Source organism: Candoia aspera, chromosome 2 (genome assembly GCF_035149785.1).
Source record: "Candoia aspera isolate rCanAsp1 chromosome 2, rCanAsp1.hap2, whole genome shotgun sequence".
Lineage (NCBI taxonomy): Eukaryota > Metazoa > Chordata > Lepidosauria > Squamata > Boidae > Candoia > Candoia aspera.
Genome location: NC_086154.1, coordinates 226,065,227 through 226,075,283, shown reverse-complemented (window position 1 = coordinate 226,075,283; position 10,057 = coordinate 226,065,227).

The window sequence follows — 10,057 nt, the reverse complement described above, 5'->3', positions numbered from 1 at the left end:
TGGAACTCAGATACAGTTTTCACATTTTTAAACGGATTCTGAGCATTTAGGAGAAGAAAAAGAGACACTGCAGAACAGGAGACCAATTGGTGAATCCCTGAAAGAGAAAGGGAATGCAACTGTCCTTTAAGAAGACAAAGAGTAAAGTCATGGCATTTTGTGATCCACTACTATGAGAAATTGAAACAAATATGTCAGCTGGGATTATTGGCTCATAAAGTGTGTTGTCTTCCCAGGAGCAAAAATCAAAGGCATCCAAGACTTCCAAGACGTATTAAGTCCAGTGACACTTATACCACCGTACTGATACATGTGGGGACATACAAATCTGCAAAAACAGCTATAATCATATAACCACTGGCTTGAAAAGTCTTGGAAGGAAGTTCAAAATTAACAGTAATAAGTGCACAGTTTTTCATTTAGGAGAGAAAAATCAGATGCACAGATACAGTATACCTGACTTTCTAATATTACTTGCATAAAAGATTCTAGATTACTAGTTGATTGCAAACTGAGAATGAATAACAATATGATGTGATTGAACTTTTTTCTTTTTTATTATTAAATTTATTCTCTGCCTTTCTGGGTATATAAGCTTTATAAACAAGGTAAATACAATTATAGTAATTATAATATCCAAATCATAGGAAATCATAATTACATTATATTCTGCTTTGGTTGAACTTCAGCCTTGAGTACTGGGTCCAGTTCTGGGTATCACACATTAAAAAGCATTCAGAAAAAATGGAATAGGTTCAGAGAAGGCAACAAAGATGATCATCTATGAGGAGAAGTTGAAGAAGCTGGGTATATTTGGTCTTGAAAAATGACATCTGAGAGGTGGCATGAAGGTACTCTTCAGTTATCTGAAAAAATGTCACATAAAAGAAGGCCAGGAACAGTTCTCTCATTCTGGAGTGCAGCTCACAAAGTTGTGTATTTAAATTATTGAAACAGGCAGATTCCTGTGGAGTGTTATAAAAATCTTCCTAGTAGAAAGATCAGTTTGATAGAGGAACCAATTACCTAGAGAGGTAGTGGGTTTCCTGTATTGGATGTATTCAAGAAGAGGCTGGAAAGCTTGGGATGTTTTAATATAGATTTCTGAACAGTGAAAAAGGGATAAGTTAGGTAAGTGATGGTAGAGAATATATATAGCTCAAGGCTAAAGTGTTGGATGCATGAGTCTTCAGAGTTTGATTTTTCATTTGCAGATACTTCATTAGCCACCTAGATAACATCTTCAGTGTTATGATCATAGCCTTGTATACTTAGAACGAAATGAAGCCATCATGTTCAAACTAGCTTGCTCCCCCCCCCCAAATAAAATAGCTGCGGGGCCTGATCTAGCTTTTGATAACAGCATTTTTGGGAGGAAATAATAGCTAGAGTGATTTTCAGTAGAAAGCAGATAGAGAACACACTCCTGATTGGGACCCTGCATTACTTTTGATCTAAAAGAAAAGTGATCCTGTTAATTTGGGGTAATTTGGCCCTGAGTGACAGATGAGTCTGGCTTGGGTTTGGAGGATAAAGAAAAGAAAAACCAAAAAAGGAGATGAAACTAAAGGAGCAAAGCAAAAGGCAGTGTGGATACAATATATACAATTTAATTCTTGGGAGGAAATGATCATGAAACTTGAAGAACTAGTCGCAGGTAAGAAGCTGTCAGTTGTCTTTTCATCATAAGCTTGAATCACCTGACCAAGTTTAATGAATAGTCCATTAATATTTGGAATTTTGAAAATACAGTACCTGAGATTAAAGTTCTAAAAAAACATACAAAGCACACCTTCAGGCCAAGAAAATAAAGCACTTCGGACATGTCTACTTTTCAATTTTTGAGGTATGTATTTATGTGAAAAACATAGGACTATATTTTTTCTATTGGTGTTAAGCTGAAATAATCAAAGTTCCCAGGTACGGAGGGGACAGAATGCATAATGCAAGGCATATTAAAGGGAGAGAAGAAGTCCTCCTCAAGAATTTGCCTGAGCACCTGAAGTCTTGAAGCTGAATAGAGAAACAGTCTATGCATGAAATTCAAATATTTGCTGAATGGCAAGGATAGCTTTCAAGTGCTCTAGGGCATAATGGAACAGACCTCCTTTCAGATCTCTTCAGAAAGGACATGGAATCTGGCAGGCTCCAGAGATGGCCATGGGCATGTTGGTTCTTGCAGAATACCACATTGGGGGTCTAGGAACTATCATAAATTTGATTTGTATTGGAGCAGCTGAAAGAAGCACAAGCCAAAACATTTTACTTTCAGACTTCAATATTTTTGTTGTGTAAGTCACTTTGGTGGTTGGTAGAGGAGGTCCTAGGACAGATGCTGAAGAGGCCAAATACAACTTTGGTGATTGCCAGACAGCACCAAGCTAGCTGAAGAAGAGAAAAAAGGCAGCACCAGGCAATTTGAACCAGGAGCAGAATGGATTGAGGAGAAAGTATGTAGTCATCTTTTCTCTCTCCCATCCCCCCCACTTTCAGGGCTGTACCAGCAGCTATTCAGCAATGCCCACAAGGGTAATAGTTTTACCTATTTACATCTAATTATTTGTGTACAGTTATATTGTAGTTCCCAGACTGATAAAGATTGCAAGCTCCTTTGTTATCACTGAAAAATCAGCCAGTTCCTGATTCAAAGGAAGACAATTAGAAAGAAAATAAGTGCCCATCTTGCTGTATTTTGGGATTGACTAGTTGTAGCTGGGAAATAGAAGGGAAGGTTGGAGACTGGATGAAAGTTGTCTAACATAGTAGGGTTCAAGGCTGGCCTCCTAAGAAGGGGGCGTACAACTGCCTCCTTCAGCGTAGGCAGCACTACTTCCTGCAAAGAGGCATTAATCACAGCTTAGACCCAACTGCATGCCACCAGGAGGCCTTAATCGGGAGGGGTATGGGTCCAGCACACAAGTGGCCCTGAGGACCCTGTCCACTTCCTTGAGCTCAAACTCTACCTAGATAACGGAGCCAGATGTGCTTCAGTCACTTATATAGGATCTTGTTGCATGCTCATTCCAAGCTGCAACCAAGGCTCTAGCCAAACCTGCAGTTGCGGGGTTGGCACAGACAGCTCCAGAGCCATGAGGGCATAATTTATCCATGGCAAGGGATTGATGTTCACATCCTCCAATCCCAGATGACCATGCCACTGCCCAAGTCAAATACCAGATCTAGTATATAACCTCCACTGTGGATTGGGCAGGTCCATTCTCAACCAAGGGAGTAATTTTGTAATATTGGCCAGTTGCTGTTTTTCACCCCAACCTATTTCATGGCACAGTGTGCATGTGTGTGTATCTACTGTATATCTGTATATCAGTAGAGACAAATATATAGAAGTTGCAGAAATGGCAAACAAAAACAAACAAATAAAATAAAATGCTTATATACAGAGAAGTTGCAGGTAGCTCAAAAGTTCAAATGTTAAGAATAAATGAATAAAAAGAGTAAAAAACTACTTTTCTTTAAAAAGTATGTGTGATACTGAAATTGAATGATTAGAGTGATTTGTACATTTTTAAATATTAAATATATTCACAATTTTGCCTGTACAGAATTGAGACATTTATATTAATTAATTAATCAATTAATTAAGGCTTTTATATAGAACCAGTTTGGTCTAGCGGTTAAGGCACCAGGCTAGAAACCAAGAGGTTGAGAGTTCTAGTCCCGCCTTGGCCATGAAAGCCGGCTGGGTGACCTTGGGCCAGTCACTCTCTCTCAGCCCAACTCACCTCACTGGGTTGTTGTTATGGGGAAAAGAGGAGGAGGAAGGAGTATTAGGTATGTTCACCACCTTGAACTACTTATAGAAATAATAAAGGCGGGATACAAATTAAATAAATAAATAAATAAAATATTTTCTAGCCTGAATTCCTTTGTCAACTTTTCTGGAATAAAACCCATGAAACAGAGTTTACTATATTTTTGAATAAACATACAGTATATAGAGTTGCTCTGTAGGTTTTGTAAGTATACCAAATGATTCCATGTAATATGCTAATCAGATTTTGCATGATGCATTTTATGTTAACAAAATATGTTTAGACATAAGAAATTTGGTATAGCATACAATAATAATAACAACAAAAATATTATAGAAAATAGAGGCTCAAACATTACATGAAAAGAGAGAAGCAATGCTTTTAATTTCTGTTCAAGCCAAGCTTGCAGATGATTAGAAATCAAAGACTGGATTCCAAAGAAAACCAGAGCACAAAGCTCTTGTCTGTGGTGGGCAACTTTTTCTGGCATAGGGGTTGTATACTTTTTAAAAAAAGTATATTTATTGGCTTTCAAGGGTGCCAAAGATGGTGGCATCATTTGGGACAGGGCTGAAATACTTTAGTCTATTTCTCACTTTAAAAAACAGGTTTTGGGAAAGATCGTTGAAATTTGATGGAAGTTCAAATCAAATCAAAAATTTTATTACAGATAGGTAGAAGGTAGAAACAGGAGGAAGAGCCACTATCAAGACAACTGTCAGATAAAAGAAACCTGAGTCTGGGACAGAACTGTAACCTGAGAAAGCATCTTAGACAAGACCCTCCCTAGTTCTCACAAAGATGGAGGGACGGAGGGAGGGAGGAAGCACATTCAGACTTGCAAGATTCTGTTACTATTACCTTATAATAAAAGTAGTAATAGCATGCATGACTTTGGTTTTCTAGTCTGGTCTACCTTGAAGGGCTGACATCAGTCATTGTTCCAGACTAAATAAAATTTACTAAATAAAACCTACAACTACAAAATAGAGCATACAAAATAAAAGAAGGCATGCAAGATAAAAAAAATGTACAATCATGCTTGCACTATTTTTCTTTCAGCATTGTATGAGTTTTATAAGCTGCAGAAACAAACTTTGAATGACAAGAATTACCTTGGAATCCTTACCTGCCAGTGAAATTGGAACATAAAATTCCTCATTCAGTCTGGAAAAGGGGTTAGAGGAGGCGTTAGTAGCTCTTCAGGCATATCTTGATAGAAGTAACAATACAACAAGTAAGAGTTTGGGGTTCAATATTTACTTTTTACAAGGGCACAGCCTTTCCGCATAAGGAATTTTATGAAATTTTCTATCCAGCTCTGCTGATGGTATAATATTGAACTGTAATAATGTAAATGCTTGCTGAAATTTAGTGTTTGTAAATTAATCTAGGTACAATGCTTCTTTGAAATGTGCATTGCTGTGACCAGTTATCCCCTGGATGAGAGTTTACTATACTCTGTAACTCTGTATCAAGGATCTTTTGCTTAAGCACAACTTAAGCACAACCATTGCCTGATCTTGTCCCAAGGGCATGAGTATCTCCCTTGAAAAACCCAGTTTATAGTATATACTTTTTTCTCAATTTGGGGTTTCCAGAAGGCATCTTCTTTATTGATTAATATTAGTCATGTCAGACCTCGAGGTTGGAAATTTATTTATTTATTTATTTACCTTATGAAATGAACCTTTAGTCAGTAGTTAAACACACACAACCATGCCCTTGTGTTGACTTTTGCAACTTCTGCCTACATCTGCAGGGCAACATTAAGCACACGTTTTGCCACTTGGAATAGTTTTTGTAGGAATTTTGACTGTATAACAGCTGAGATGATGTCTTGGCTTCAAAAATCTTGAGGGCAGCTGATATGTACTGGGTGCCTCTGGAGAAGAAGAAAGAAAGAATTGCTGCTGAGCTCCTCTGGGCATCTGAAGCAACTTGAGCAATGTGCATACGATGCTTCCCAGAGTAGTAGGGTGAGTAACCATCTAGTGATGATAGATTTCTTCCAGAGAATTTCCCTGGAAGGAGTATCAAAGGCCTGCTTAAAATCAACAAACAGGACATAAAGAGCTACTTTTGGTGGCTGAGTGTATTTCTCAATCAAGTGGGAAAGAATCAGTCTCTGATCTGTCACAGAGCAGCCTGCTTGGACTGTTCCTCAGCTAGGAAGCTGTCTTCCTTCAAGTAGTCTAAAAGTTTCCAGTAAATGTGTCTGGCATACATCTTACTGATTATGCTTAGAAGACTCCCTGGATGATAATTTGCTCGCATATCCTTCCCTTTTTCTAGACAGGAACAATAATGGCTGCGCCCCAGTCACTAGGAGTATGGCATATGAGTTTTAGTGGCCTGGCATGGCTGCTGTTCTGCTGGCATGTGCCAGCCAATGGGGTAAAAGGGGAGAAGCCGCTCAGTTCTGGCCTTGAAGGGCAACTGTGATGTCACGAGGCCTGATGAGCTGACCTGGCTGCTAGCCAGGGCTGGTGTGTGGCAATGTAGAGACCGTAGTCCCATTGGTCCAGCCTGGTATGTAGGTGTTGGGGGCTAGAGCCCTGGGAGGACACCCACTCAGTCTGACTAAAAATTGAAGAAAGAGAGAAGGAGAGGAGAGAAAAAGTCTGTGCATGGAGTGAATGGAATTGCTAGAGAGAAAAGTTGGAGACAGAAGTTAAGCGTGTGGAACAGATGTCAATTTCCGGTTGGGAAAGGAGAAGGAGGGTCCAAGGGTGGCTTCCCTGGAAGAAGGGAAGTGAAGACCCAGAGGGATGAGTGCTCCACCCAAGACCCAAGATGGAAAGGAGGGACCTGACTGGCTGCAGGCATTGGCTTCACCCAAGACCCAAGAAGGGAAGGAGGAGATCGTCTGTCGTTGCTGAAATTCTGGTCTCTGGGGATGGACTGGCCGAAGACCCTGAGAGAGGTTCTTTCCCCAACAGAGAAGCAGTAGGTGTTTGGCTGAGCAGATCCAGGAGACGGTCAAGCTGTGCTGAGTGCACTACAGTAAAGCCAGCCCATTCCTTTCTCTTGATAGGCCCAAAATCAGGGGAGGGAGACAGAAAGGAGGAAGAAGCAAGAGAGTTAGAGGGAGTTAGTTGCTGGGAGAAGATCTAGAAGGAAACCTAATACCAGGTAAACATGGGGAATACCCGTACCTGTTGTAAATACTTGTAAATAGCTTCAGTGGAAATAATAAAAAACATAAAAGCCTCCACTGTCTTGCTTTTCTGTGTCAATCGCCACTCTTGCAAAGCAAAATAAACCTCCAGTTGAAGAAGAACCCTGTCACATTGTGACAAGGAGTAATTGTTTAATTTATTTAAGTAAAAAGAGAAGCCAGTATTGGGACCAGTGGTGTCCTAACAGCCAGGAAACACGCTGAGACAAGGAACTGGTCTCTAATGTTTATTGCTAGTACATAACAGGAATCCTAACAAACTGAAGAAGCGTGGGAAAACCCAGACATATAAACCCCAAAGGTTAAGGCAGTCCCGATCTGTGTCTCTTTGAATGGCTGACCAATTCCTCAGTGCTACGCATGCGCTTGACAGTCTGGATGGGAGCCCCCTGCTCGCCATACTTACTCATGACATCACCCTCCCCTCCAGATTCACATTCCATTTCAGCCCCCTCCCCTCCAGAGTCTTGATAAGATGTGCCGTCTGCTTCTAAGGTCCCATGGGAACTGGGCAACGATGGAAAGTCTTCAAAGGAAAACTCCACGGACGAATCAGTGCTGCTCTCCAGGTCTGATAACGCTTCTGGGCCAGGTGGCTGCTGCTGGAAAACATCTAGATAATTAGAAAAGTCATCCCCCCTCCCCCCTGGGAAATGCAAGCCCGAGGTGGAGGGCTGCGGCTCTCCCACCTCCTCTGTAACTGGAGTGAAGGCTTCAGGCGGGGGGGGGGGGAGGTGCACACTCACGAACTCTTCTGCTTGGGCTTCTTCGGCCTGCTCAGCCGAAAGAGGAATCTCTGGTAGAGTGCGAGGCTTGGGTTTGTGAGGGAAAAGCTGATGAAAACGATGAACCAGTGCTGGTGCATGCACATCTCTGGCATTCTCCCACGTGCGCTCTTCCTCAGGGTACCCTTTCCAGTGTATGAAATATTGGATGCCCCTTCCCCTCCTCCTAGAGTCCAGAATCTCTTCCACTTCGTACTCCTCCTCTCCCTCCACAATTACTGGAGGTGGGGGGGGGGCAGTTGCGATCGCAAGGCACTTGGGGGAGGGTCTTTGGCTAGCAAGGCTCTGTGAAACACTGGATGGACTTTCATGGATGGTGGGAGCTGTAAACGATAAGCCACTGGATTTATCTGCTGCGCCACAGTGAAAGGGCCGACAAACTTAGAGTCCAACTTCTTGGAGGGTCTGGTAGAGATCAAAAACTTGGTAGAGAGCCACACTTTGTCTCCTACTGCAATCGCTGGCCCTTCCTGTCTGTGAGCATCTGCCGCCCTCTTGTAAGCACTCTTTGCCCTGTTCAGCTGCTCCTTTAACAACTCCTGTGTGGCTTGTTGCTCTTTAAGAAAATCAGCCGCGGCTGGAACAGTTCCCTGCTGGGAGGAGGTGGGCAACACCCGAGGGTTAACCCCGTAGAGTGCCTGGAAAGGAGACATCTTGGTCGAGGATTGCACAGAATTATTATATGTAAATTCTGCCATGGGCAGCAGGGCTGGCCAATTGTCTTGCCGATAAGTGGTGTAACACCTGAGATACTGCTGTAACCACTGGTTAATTTTCTCGGCTTGCCCATTACTGGCAGGATGATGCTTGATGTCCTAACAGCCAGGAAACACGCTGAGACAAGGAACTGGTCTCTAATGTTTATTGCTAGTACATAACAGGAATCCTAACAAACTGAAGAAGCGTGGGAAAACCCAGACATATAAACCCCAAAGGTTAAGGCGATCTCGATCTGTGTCTCTTTGAATGGCTGACCAATTCCTCAGTGCTACGCATGTGCTTGACAGTCTGGATGGGAGCCCCCTGCTCGCCATCCTTACTCATGGCAAGTGGAGGTTGAACATATTAAATGGCATATGGCCCATTGGATTGAAGCTAGGGGCATCTGTGGAGGGAAGAGTATACAGTATATGTGTCATGACCCCGTTGCAAGGCACAAAAGAGCCTCACAACGTGGATTATGATCATCAGGAAAGAGAGAAAGGATATAATCAAATCAATGCTCAACTAATCACCCAAGCACCCACACCCATGAACTGATCTACAGCTTAATAGAAGGACATCACAAGATAATTCAGATAAGCATCGATGACACAGGAGGATTCACGCCTTGTGCCCCGGAGGACGCATCTGCACCCACAGGACAAAGACGGCAGCCGGGAAAACGCCCAAACACCCATCAACATCTAAATCTCCCATCTGGTCAGGAGAATGGGGACAATGGAGGGTGGAGGAGCACGGGGTCCGGCAAGAGGGTATAAACAGGACACCATGCCACCACACTTCCATTCCCGTTTTTCTTTCTGTCAAGCACCGTTCCAATAAACCGGAAATCCTTAATCCCTATTGAGTGAGTCCGTGTCTTATTCGGAGCGAGGCTGACCCTGACAATATGTCAAAAAGACAGAATGGTGGTTCTAACTCCATGATTGAAGCTCCCCCTCCTTTTCAGATGCACACTCCCCTGCACGTACTCCTGGAGAGACATGTGGCACAACCCTAATCCAATGGGATGGGGACTCTGCTTCCCGAATGCCAAACAAGATTTGCAGGAAACCGAGATCAGGGATCATCTTTTATACCATTTATGAAGCTGCCAAAAGTTTGTAATATTCTCTGCAATGTCACAGAATAACTAGAAAGCTTGTTGTGGTTTACCATGTGCCAATTCCAGGGTTCTTCTGCTTTAGAAACTTCTTACTCTGGAAGCTTGTTTAAGTGATTCCTAGCTTGTATTTGCAGTATGTGCACAGTTTGATAAGTATTCTGTGTAGATGAAAAATAAACATTTATTTTCAGCTAATGCTACTAAACAGAAAACACTGTTCTCTTTCCATAAATAAAAAAAACGTTAAAATGTCTTGGTTTGACCTTTAGTTTCCATTATTATATACTTATACTATAACTCCATATACCATAACTGTGTGCTTATGGTTTGATGTAGTATGTACATTTTGTATCTTGATTCCCAATGTACACAGCAACCCCTCTCTTTATGCCCAGTAGGCAATTGATTAATGTGGATTTTTAAACATTATTTTAATTGAAAAACAAATAAATAGAGAAGTGGCCTGCTGAAAGGCAAAGAACCAGTCTCA